Raw genomic sequence first — 11,042 nt, forward strand, 5'->3', positions numbered from 1 at the left:
AGACAGAACCCCCCTGATAATTAGGCACAGCTGCGCGCATGATAGCCTCTGAGACCGGCAATTGAGACATTTCTGTTAGGCACGTGGAACTAATTTAGCCGCAACAATCGTTTCTGCCAGGAAGTCACAGAGGGGACGCGCACCATAGCATTGCGGTTTGAACAGTATCGCTGCCCTCTTCGACAGCTGGGCGGGGAGCTTTAAAGAGTAAAGGACTTCTAATTTTAAAAGTGGAGTCGGCATGGAGCGAGGCTAGTTTTTATTGACCGTGCCGGGCTGCCTGCTCTACTGAATGCTTATTTCTGGTAAGTGACCACATGTCATGTAGTGATATGACCTCTCGTAGGGCATCAGGCATAAATAGAAAACTCAGAGAGGTGAGATTTGGCAGGAAGCTTAGTCGATTGGGGCTTGGAGGGTGAGATCTTGCACTACAAATGCAGGGCTTCCATTACAGTGGAGATACGACAATCTAGAGGTAGCTGAGTAATTTTGTTTTGGGGAAAAAAAGACAAGGCATGAATATACAGAGTAAGGGGCTGTTAAACAGTGGTCAGATACTGCAGATAGTGGACCAACTATCATAAAAGATTAGAAACAGATCCAAATAAATCCATATCCAATAAGTCTACAAATGCATCTCCCTTCAAGTAAACCTCCAATAAAAAGCATACCGGCAGACTTTAGCTTCATGAGTATGATGCCCCCTGCTGGGGAACTAGACTCATTAACTAGCTGACATCATCCCTTAAACGGCAACAGTCGTGTTAATTCAAGAAGTTACAATGAATGCAACGGGTTGCACTACAGAGAGGGATTTTGTCAGACTTCTCTCAAAAGCCAGATAGTTACGTTTCGAACATATGATTGTGATTCTAGGGCCAGAAGTCACAGACCACAATGCTGTCCAGCTGGTTTTAGACGCGAACCTTTCATTTCTGTGGACCTGTTTTGGATAAGGGAGAGGCGTGTAGTGATCGATGCCGAAGATTGATAGGATCTCACACTTCCTGTTGCCTGAACCCCTAATTACAACAAAATGCCGACTTATTTGATATCTGGCTCTAGCCTTCCAGAAACAGGTAATTAAAGACCATATGTCCAGCAGCAGGGCGGCGGTTCTGCAAGACCAGTGACCGATGTTCACAGGCCTCTGACTAAACACCCAGCTAAGTCGTACCAAAAGCCAGACGCATTCCTGCTCCGATGACCCGCTCCAAAAAAAAGCAACATTTTTATTTCCACCAGCTCTAATTATACCTAATCCAAGACTTAAAATCACAAGGTGATTTGCCAAATGGGATATTTAGTTCTACATCAAAGGTAATGAGGGTTTTTGCAGCAGCCCATGCCTGGCGCCATGTCAAGCACAATATGGAAAAAGTTACTACATCATTAAGTCGGTGCGGCATTAGCTCAGACTGAACAGAAATGGTTGGGAAATAGACTTTACCCCTTTGTATTCGCATCAGTTCTGTTCAACCTCTGATATCATACCTGGAAAGTAATGGTAAGGATTTTCTACATGGCGCTGGGCAGTAAGGAGGCTGTTAGGAGATAATGTTCAAGGAGACCAAGCACGGCCCTGGGCAGGCTGATGGAAAGGTTGCTGGAAAACCCTCTTCTTTTCCGAGAGGACCAGGCCCAGCATCTGCCCTGGGCAGGCTGGGATCGGAGCCAGCGATCTGGGAGAGGTTAGAGGTCACCGTCCAGCTGACGTGCTGCATTCGTCCCGGCGCCTAGTCAGAGCAAAGGGGGGAGGGGGGGCAAAGGAAGGTTTGTTTATCTTTTTTTTAAAAAAACAACAACTACACCATAAGGGGACGGGCGACTCCGCATGGCCCGGCCGTCTAGCAACAGCAAGCCCCCCCCCGCAAGCCCCCTGGGGTGAAAAGAAGCAAATGGCTCCAGCAAACAATAGAGAAGTAGCAGCACCAGCATCCCAGTTTAACGCATGGTGGTGGATTTGAAGACCAACTGGGAAATCTGGAGTGTGATAAACAGCACTTAAAAAAAAAACGCGATTAAAGATTTGTGACCGTGTTTAATTAATTATCAACCTCTCGCCTCCTGAAAATACAGGGATTAAATATTGTGGAGAAAGAGTTTACAAGATCAATGGAAAACTCCCTGTAATAAACATAAACATGTGAAAATGCAGAGTGTAAGAAAACCTTGAATGTCCAGGTCATTTCTTTCCTGCTGCGTGTTCTTGAAAATACACCCCCCCAGAACAGCTCCCAGGAGCTGTAGATGGGACTGGGAGATGAGTCTACAGATGGATTTATAAACACCAATCTGGGTTATTATTTATAATGCTGCAACTGTAAATTGTCATAAGTCAAGTATGGGGCAAGGTGGAAACACAGAAGATTGCTTGTATAATTTAGTATAAGATGGCATGAATTTTGGGCGTGTATAAAGATGCCACGTGTATAATCATTTTCCCAGGATCATCAATTTTAATAGTGCTTATGGGACACAAAATTAAACAACATTGTTTTTGCGGAGGATCGTTATAGCATGAGTGACGATGTTTGCGGTGTTCAGAATGCAAATTTGCTACTCCTTGAAATACTAAACATCTCTTTGTTATAACTTTGTTATAAATGTGTAAGGACTAATATACGTGGAAATCACTATTATTCCGTTGATTACATGTGACTTGTGAGTGCTTTTCACGGCATTCATTTGACCAGAGATATTCCTGTTTTAACATTCTGCAAAATCAAAATTTTGTGAATTACAGTGCAGATCACGTCGACAGTTTATTTAACCTCCACCATAATGACATCAATCACATTTCCCAGACTGTTTGGTTTAGTCTAGGGCTATAGAGGCACTGCTGTGTGAGTTCTGCTGTTTTATTTATGTACGACTGCTATATTACCCTAAGGGCATGTTCACGTCCCAACTAAAGAGCTTTTGTCATTGATTAAAGACGTTTGCTTTCGTTAAATTCATGGATATTCATGAGCAGCACAAGCAGGATGTCTTCGGGTTCAGACAGCGTGACTATAAAACCTGTTAAACTGCCCATGAATATTTATAACGATACAGCACTTCTAGGCCAGCCTCTTCCTTCCACCAACACCAGGCTAACGCAGGCGACTCCTATCGCGAGGGAGCTGTCCTGTAAATACATCTTGATTGCAAGCGCAAAGTCCTGCAGAGTCAGCGGAGAATTGGTGGAGTCGCGGTGCTATTTATCAAAGGACAAAGTCTGTCACGTCACATATGGTCCTAGAAGGCATGTCTGTCCACAGAGGGCCACTCTCTGCCACTTAGCAAGCCTAATTATCCTGCTAATTAGCAGTAATTAGCTCCCCTTTCCTGTGCTGGAAGTACCTAATGCCCACCAGGTACAAAAAAACAGGAACTTCGGTGCCAGGGTAGAACTCCAATGCGTGGGTGTCTCTGCAGGAAAGTCTTGCCTTGCAGTAAATACTCCGGGCCGAGGCATCCAGCCCGCAGGCTGAGGGTCGGATCCTGCAGCAGGACTCTGGCACAGTGCTGCTCTTTCCCAGTTTCGTGTAGTTTTCTGCTCCACAGCAGTGGAACTAGAAGACATCACACCAAAGTATACAAACACTCAGCCAAAGTGAGAGAATGTGCAAGACGCTTAGTGGACTTCAAGACTATATTTTAGCATTTCTGCTTGTGCCAAACACACATACAAAACATATTTATAACTGGAATTCACAGTGAAACATTAATTCAATACGGTATCTTATACACATTAAGAAAATAATGCATAAACAGTTATAGAAGATGGATGGAGGAATGAAAATGTAATCATCTAATAGTTCATATTCAAAGGAAATTTAATTGTAGAATTAATACACTGGCTCTATACCTTCTCACCGGTGTTCTTATTAAGCTTTGCACTTTATCGTAACACCTAATATTTTGTTTAAAATTCACTTTCTTATTACCTTCCTCTGAAGTTCATCAGTGGAAGATCTGTCTGTAAAGTTATACTGATTAGTTACTGCTGTGGCCTTCGGGGTTAATTTATGCTCCAACTGACAGAAAACAGGAACACATGTCTGCACAATTAGTCACCTTAAGATGATGTCACCCAGCTATTCACGCTTAGGGGCCACTTTATTAGGTACATGAAGTGAGTACCAGGTAGGACTAGGGTTGCAAAATTCTGTTAATTCCCATGGAAAGTTTCCAAAATTTCCCAGCCCTTTGCAATGTGATGGAGTTGTGTGTTCATGGAAGGCTTTCTCCTCGCTACTGTCAAGCTGAGCTGTTGTTTTTTGCGATTGTGTTCTTCTACTTAGCTTGACTTGCTCTGGGCATTCTCATTAACGAGGAGCTTTCTGTCACCGAAATGCCATTGGCTGGATGTCTTTCGTTTATCACACCATTCCCAGTAAACCTCTAAAGTCGGAGCTGTGACAAAGTGATCTATGAATGTCTTTTGCTACTCAACGTAATGGGTAAACAACTCCAAGAAGAACCTCTTGGAATAGGTGGAGATAGGATGATCAGTCCCCTTCTCAGTAGTCCCCAAAAAGCATGTGGCTCAACAGACTAAGTTTTTGTGGCTGTCATCAGAAGGTTGCTGGTTCAAGTCCAGCCTTAGCACGTCTGTGGGTCCTTGAGCAAGGCCCTTAACCCCCAGCTCCCTGGGTACTGCTGTAGGTGGCTCACCTCCAGAGAGCAAGTTGGGGGAGGCGTAAAGAGAATTTCCCCACCAGGATTAATAAAGTATTTATTATAATTATTAAAAGGACTGCTCCAACCCGTGAATCACTAGCTGTGATGCGAAAATCTCAGGATGGTGGCAGTTTCTGAGATGCTAGAAACACCAATCCATGTTCAGAATTGCTCAGATCAGACGTCTTGCTTAGTTAAACGGTCAGTGAGTCTGCGCACCCTGTCTGCATGCTTCATGCATTCAGCTGCAGCCACATGATTTGCTGTTTTGAGGAATAGGCTGTTTGCCTTAGCAAGCAGGTGTGTTTAGTTTGCTACTGGAGACAGAGAGGAGAATTACCGTTACAGCCTCCACAATGACCAGCAAAATGAGGAATCCTGTGAACTACACAATAAAAGCAAGGTCACGTACCACTCCTTCAAACTGGGAAATGTCAAATGGGACGACTCATACCCTAGTGATCTAAGGGGGTATAACAGCTTAGTGACATAACTTCGTATACCATTCAAAAAAATTAGATAGCTATTTTTACTTTATTTTTTGCAGGAAAGGGTATTGTAGGTCTACAAATCAATATGAGGGTGGTGAGAAGCTGTTTTCCAGCAATTTTCATGAAATTATGGAGCATACATGGCTTATAAAATGTATGATAATCTCACTTGGGGTGGACAGAAGGAGTGACCTTTTACGTTTAATTATTAATACAACTGTAATCGCGCTTGTAATAAACTTCTTACTCTTTAACTAGTTGCAACTAAAGTTCTATCCCTTCGCCCACTTTGACTTACCAGTCCGCGATGCTCCCGTTAAATGCGATCAGGGGGATCGCTGAGACCACCACGGAAAACACGGTGGGAACATGGGAGGTCATCCTCCCAGTCACAGCTTCTGCAGTCTCAGTGGAGGCGGTGTGAAATAGCGCAGCAACTGTGGTAAGTGACAAGCCGGACACCTGCTAGGGTCACATGACACACGAGGTTTCCAGCGATGATGTATCACATGACCAAACACGACACTCAGATATGCATGTTAGCAGCTGCCGTCTTACTCTATAACGAGCCTGGCAAACTGCATGCCTGTTTGTTCTATACTAACCCATAAAATAGCACAGAACATAATAAAAAATCCTTTAATGAAGGCAGTTCTGCCCATCTTCTTGAAACTATTAAATATTTCTCATTTCGTGCATTAATTGTCATTCAAAACATAGCTTTGGTCAAGATCTTTTGTGCATCTGAGTAATTTTTCAGTGCTTTAAGTATTTTCTTTTGTATTTATCATCTATAGCAGGGGTAGGGAACCTGATCCATGGAGAGCCGGTGCGGGTTTTTGGGATGGCCTCTCAATCAGCCAATAACAGTGGATTCCAAGGACTGGAGTTGAGAATTGCTGCTTTATTATTGGCTGACTGAGAGGTCATGCCAAAAACCCGCACCGGCTCTCCATGGATCAGGTTCCCTACCCCTGATCTATAGTATAGCAATTAGCCAGTTTGTTCATCTATATTTCGAAATTGACCATGTTGAGAAATTGCCTAGAAAAGACTGCAAACAACTAAAACTATATGCAGCGATTAGATAATCACAGCTGTAAGGAATAAGGACACGCTGTCACATTTAAAACCCGCACTTCTCCAGTAAGGTTCCGTATCCATCATACTACTCCAAAGACCCCTAATGCAAGGCGAACTCATTTTCAGCATCCTGAATTCTCAATGACAGCTGGTGGCATGTGCAGCTTATAAGCACTGAAACCCAGTTACTGAGAGCTGAAACTACATTAGTAAAATCCGTTAGCTCTGTGTATTGGTTACAGTCGTGTTTAATAAGAAGCCTACACGGTCCAAGGTTATTGGCATCATTTCCATTTAAGATCAGGCGCCCTCTAGAGGTCCTCTGGCGAATTTCAGAGGTCTTCGTAAATGGCAAGTGGGCTATCAAGCTCGTATTACACAAGAGGGCAGTCCTCTGTCGGGTCAGGCCTATCAGCAGAGCTCGGAAGCAGGGGAACTGCAGCTATCAATGCTGATAGGACAGACCAGCAAGGCCGATCCAATCTGAAGGTTAGTGGTACTAGGCAAGCCATGAAGTTGCAGCCAAGAACTGCCCTAATAGTTAGCATGAACACATTGGTATATTGACCACAAATAAACAAAAAAGTCACCGATAAACATTTTAAATCCTCCTTAGAAATGGTGTCTGTAATTCAGAGAATTGTCTGAAATATTTAATAAATGAAAGGTTTCTAAAATATGGCCTGTTTTCTTCCAGGAAACAAACAATTTATGATGTTGTTCTATATTACATGAGATTTATTTTGTGGCTGGTGTCTTGCATAGACTGATTTCCAGATCCCACTCTCAACATCCTGAATGTCAGAAAAACTTCATTGAAATGACTCCTAACTGTATCAGTCCTCTGGGGTCATTGCAAATTCATTAATATTCGTTTATATTTTGAACATCTCTTTACATCTGGAAAATTCTAGCATCTGCAACAGGTTAGCCCCCCGTCTTGGGTTGTTCCCTGCCTTGCACCCATAGCCTCCGGGATAGGCTCCGGACCCCCCGTGACCCTGAATAAGGGAAGTGGTTGCAGGCACCGGCGGGCAGGATAGATGGAATTCTGGCATTTTCTCATAAAACCTTTTCTCATTTGAGTACATTGATGCAGAAAGCAGAAGATTTGCTGTACATACATACAAGGCTAAGGACATTCAGTTAAGGTGAACTGGAGACGTACCAGTCGTCATGCACTGTGCATTTGTCATGTGATTGTCTTGGAATGTGGTCTTCTGAGTGCATGTCAGTGGCCCACAAAGAAGCAGGCTTCTGTCCATGCTGTATCCCAGCAGATGCCAGCTCTGGCTCACCGTAGCCGTGACATGAATAAGCACTTAACGAGAACGACTGGACAAAGGGGTAGCAAAATGAGGCCTAAAGTTGCTTGACGGAAACCATACTGTCACGCTGACGTAAATATGGTGCGACTTCTTGTGTTCTGCTTCTGCGGCCTTCAAGGCTTCCAGCAGGTCACGGAAAACTAGCGGGGTCACATCGGTGCCGATGGTCTGTCATCCGCGATGGATGGGATGGGAATTCAGGTTAGCCCCCACTGGCTTGAGGGGGCCTTAAAGAGGGCAGACTATGATAGTAAGTGATTTATGCAGTGATTTATGCAACAGCAGATAAAACTTTGAGAATCAGCTGAGATAGACAGCTGTCCCTAGAGAAGGGCCTGCTTAACATATTGGGCTGCATCTGGTGTGGGGATCAATGTCACGCAGAGTGACTTTAGATTTTGGAACAAATATTCAAATATCAATATGAAGCAGATTATGTTTGAATGTCTCACTTTTGCTTCAAATTCCTCTGTCTAGGACCAGAACACTGTCTGACAATATTAATGTTTGGTTGTTGTGATGTTTTGATCACTTGGTCTCCACGGAGAACTGAGGTCTTTGTCAGTTGGCCTTAATCGTTAAAACTTCACATTTGGAGGGGACAGATTAGTGAAATTTCAAAACTTCCTGTCAGTCATAACGGACAGCCAGACGTTCTAAAACGGTTTGAAATGTAACTCGGGAAGAACACTATGTGGTCTCCATCAGATTGTGGGAGTTTTACTTACACAAAAATGGTCTGACGGCAGAAGGAAAAATGATTGGTTCAGAGAGATAACCAATCAGGCTGTAAAGGAGGTGGGTCTAAGCAAGTAGAGGAGGCGGGACCAAGACATCTGATTGGTTGGTCTGCCTCCTCTAGTTGCTTGGACCCACCTCTCTCAACTAATCATTTTTCCTTCTGCCTTCAGAACATTTTTGTGTTAGTAAAACTCCCATGAGTTCTCCATCATCACGCCAAAGACACCAAGGAGAAATAGAACTTCATGCAGACAAGTGATGAGAGCTTCTCACTTTAGTGAAAAACCTTTGGATGCTACATATAGAGTTTCCTGTCTCGCTTGTGAGCCCATTGGGGCTTTGATGTACTGGCTGGAAGGTACAGTACCCCAGACACATTATATGCTTTCAGTCTCTGTTTACTCCACCTCTCCTCGGGGGAGAACGATGACCCATCGCGGACTACAGAGGCATTGGGGATGGTTTTCTATAAAGCCTTGATGCATATAATGAATGCGGGATCCCTCTCCAGCCTCACAAAGGGGATGTCATCCAGTACGACCAACTGTTCCTTTGAACTTAGGTTGCTTTGGTGTTTTTAGTTCCACCTTGTCATTCTTGAACCATGTCCAGTTCTATACTATAGCAGGCGTTGCCCAGATGTCCTGTGCTGCTTATATATCATATGCAGAATGGACTCTCCTCCAGTCGATCGCTATAAAAGTGATTTGAAACATTACAGATCCCACAACACGGCACATTTGCTTTGGCAGCAATAGAATTGTGAAATAAAACATCCAAAATCAATAAGTATTTCCATCATTAAGAATCTGTCACCAGCAATATAACTACCCTGGTAAAAGTATTCAACACAAACATGCTGGGTGTGAATGTATTTATATAACGATGGAGAACCAGCCTAATACAATTAGTGTACGACTCAAAAACGACAGTTAGACAAACAATGCAATAGATGGCCGCCCTTTACAATCTGGCTGAATAAGCATAGGCTACCCATGGCTATAAAACAAGAAATAAATACAATGAAACCTAAAGTAATCATTAACTGATCGCATCTGTGTGTTGGTGCGGCCCAGCGTTGCCCAATGCTTCATTCCTCTTACCTTAGATGCTCCCCCTATTGCAAATCAGACCAGTTAACAATATTCACCAGATAGTCCTGCCAGTTTAAACAGCCGGGGTAAACGGTCACTGTGCTGGAATCATGCTGCGGCATTTTGGGGAGGTCTCTCTCTGTGGGGGTAGTCGGAGGGGCACATTGACCACCAGAGGCAGTTCCATGCTCTGACTTATTTATCATGGAATCCAGATTCCATGGAGCACCACTGGAAAATGCCTTTTATTTAGAGAAACAAATTACTACCCTCTGTTCCACCGCATACCCTCTCCCTAGGCGGTTCAGTACTCTGACTCTTCCATGGCGGACAGGTCATGTGCTTCTTAGGTGGTTTTTATACGTATCACGTTACAATAGTACTACCGGAGAAAGACTCCGTGGCTGATCACTGGAACAGCATGGTCAGATGACGTCTGCACATGCTGCAACGAGGAGGCCCGCCTGATTGGGCGGGCAGCAGTCAGCTGATGAAATGCATCAGGGATCTTGGTGAGAGCCTGCCTTTTATGCACATGGGAGTTTCACTTACACAAAAATGTTCTGAGGGCAGAAGGATAAATGATTGGTTCAGGGCGATAACCAATCAGATTGTAGAGGAGGAGGGTCCAAGCAACTGGAGGAGGCAGAACCAAGGCATCTGATTGGTTGGTCCTGCCTCCTGTAATTGCTTGCATCCACCTCCTCTACAATCTGATCCGTCTTTACAGCTGATGAGTTCATGCTAATGTCCCCTTCTCTCATTCAGAGCGATGTGACGGGAACTTGTGCTCAAAGGTCCTTAGCCTGAAACCAACTCCACTGGTCCAGACAAGGTCAGCAAAGTCAAGTCCACAAAGAGCCAGATGACAGTGGAGATTAAAGATCACATCTGACAAGTAATGGGAGACTTGGGTGTCACCTCTGCCTTCCGGCTATCAGTCAAGCACCCCAGAAAAGAAACTGAAGAGATGATCACCCCAGTGAACGTCAAGGAGAAGATCACAAAGACAGAGAAGGATTTACTGCCATATGATGACATTGACCAGATTCACCCGAAGGTATTTTAAGATACTGAAAAACAGATGTTTTGTGCATATTTATATTTTTCGGATAATCCAAACATGTACACTCACTGTTAAAGGTGTGCTTGATAATATTAAAACACTTATCTATAGCAGTGTTTTCCAATCCAGTCCACAGGGACCCACAGACAGCCCTTGGGAGCAAAAATGTGGACTGTCTGGCAGGGAGCTCGGAGGGAGCAAAAATGTGGACTGTCTGGCAGGGAGCTGAGAGGGAGCAAGAACATGGACTGACTGTGGGTCCCTGAGGACCGGATTGGAAAACATTGAATTCCATGAGTTTAGACGTTCTGAGGAATTCTCAGAGCACAATGATGCTCTGGAGGGGATGCAATTGCTCTTGATTATTTTATTTAGGATTTTTTTTGGTCTACCAGAATACACTTGCGGAGCACAAGTAGCATCACTCCTGGGCATCCCTGCAGCCGAAACTGTCCTCCATGGCCGCAAGTACTTCCCCATGATCTTCTCCTCCTTCTACTGGCGGTAGACCAGCTGCTTCTACATGGTGCAGCCCCAGAACCCAGCTGAGTGACCCCCTGCCCTCAGC

General features: G+C 44.2%; 1 long non-coding RNA gene across 2 annotated transcripts; it reads right to left on the reverse strand.

The window, feature by feature from the left end:
* Positions 1-1,215: 1,215 nt before the first annotated feature.
* LOC125718522 (uncharacterized) lies at positions 1,216-5,608 on the reverse strand. Of its 2 annotated transcripts, XR_007384837.1 has the most exons (4): positions 5,461-5,608; positions 5,012-5,056; positions 3,349-3,560; positions 1,216-1,739 (listed from the first exon to the last, which is right to left on the reverse strand). It is a non-coding gene; the product is annotated as an uncharacterized LOC125718522 (long non-coding RNA). The 2 variants fall into 2 exon arrangements; XR_007384836.1 differs by lacking the exon at positions 1,216-1,739 and having other exon boundaries at positions 2,443-3,560.
* Positions 5,609-11,042: the final 5,434 nt, after the last annotated feature.

Source organism: Brienomyrus brachyistius, chromosome 22 (assembly GCF_023856365.1).
Source record: "Brienomyrus brachyistius isolate T26 chromosome 22, BBRACH_0.4, whole genome shotgun sequence".
Lineage (NCBI taxonomy): Eukaryota > Metazoa > Chordata > Actinopteri > Osteoglossiformes > Mormyridae > Brienomyrus > Brienomyrus brachyistius.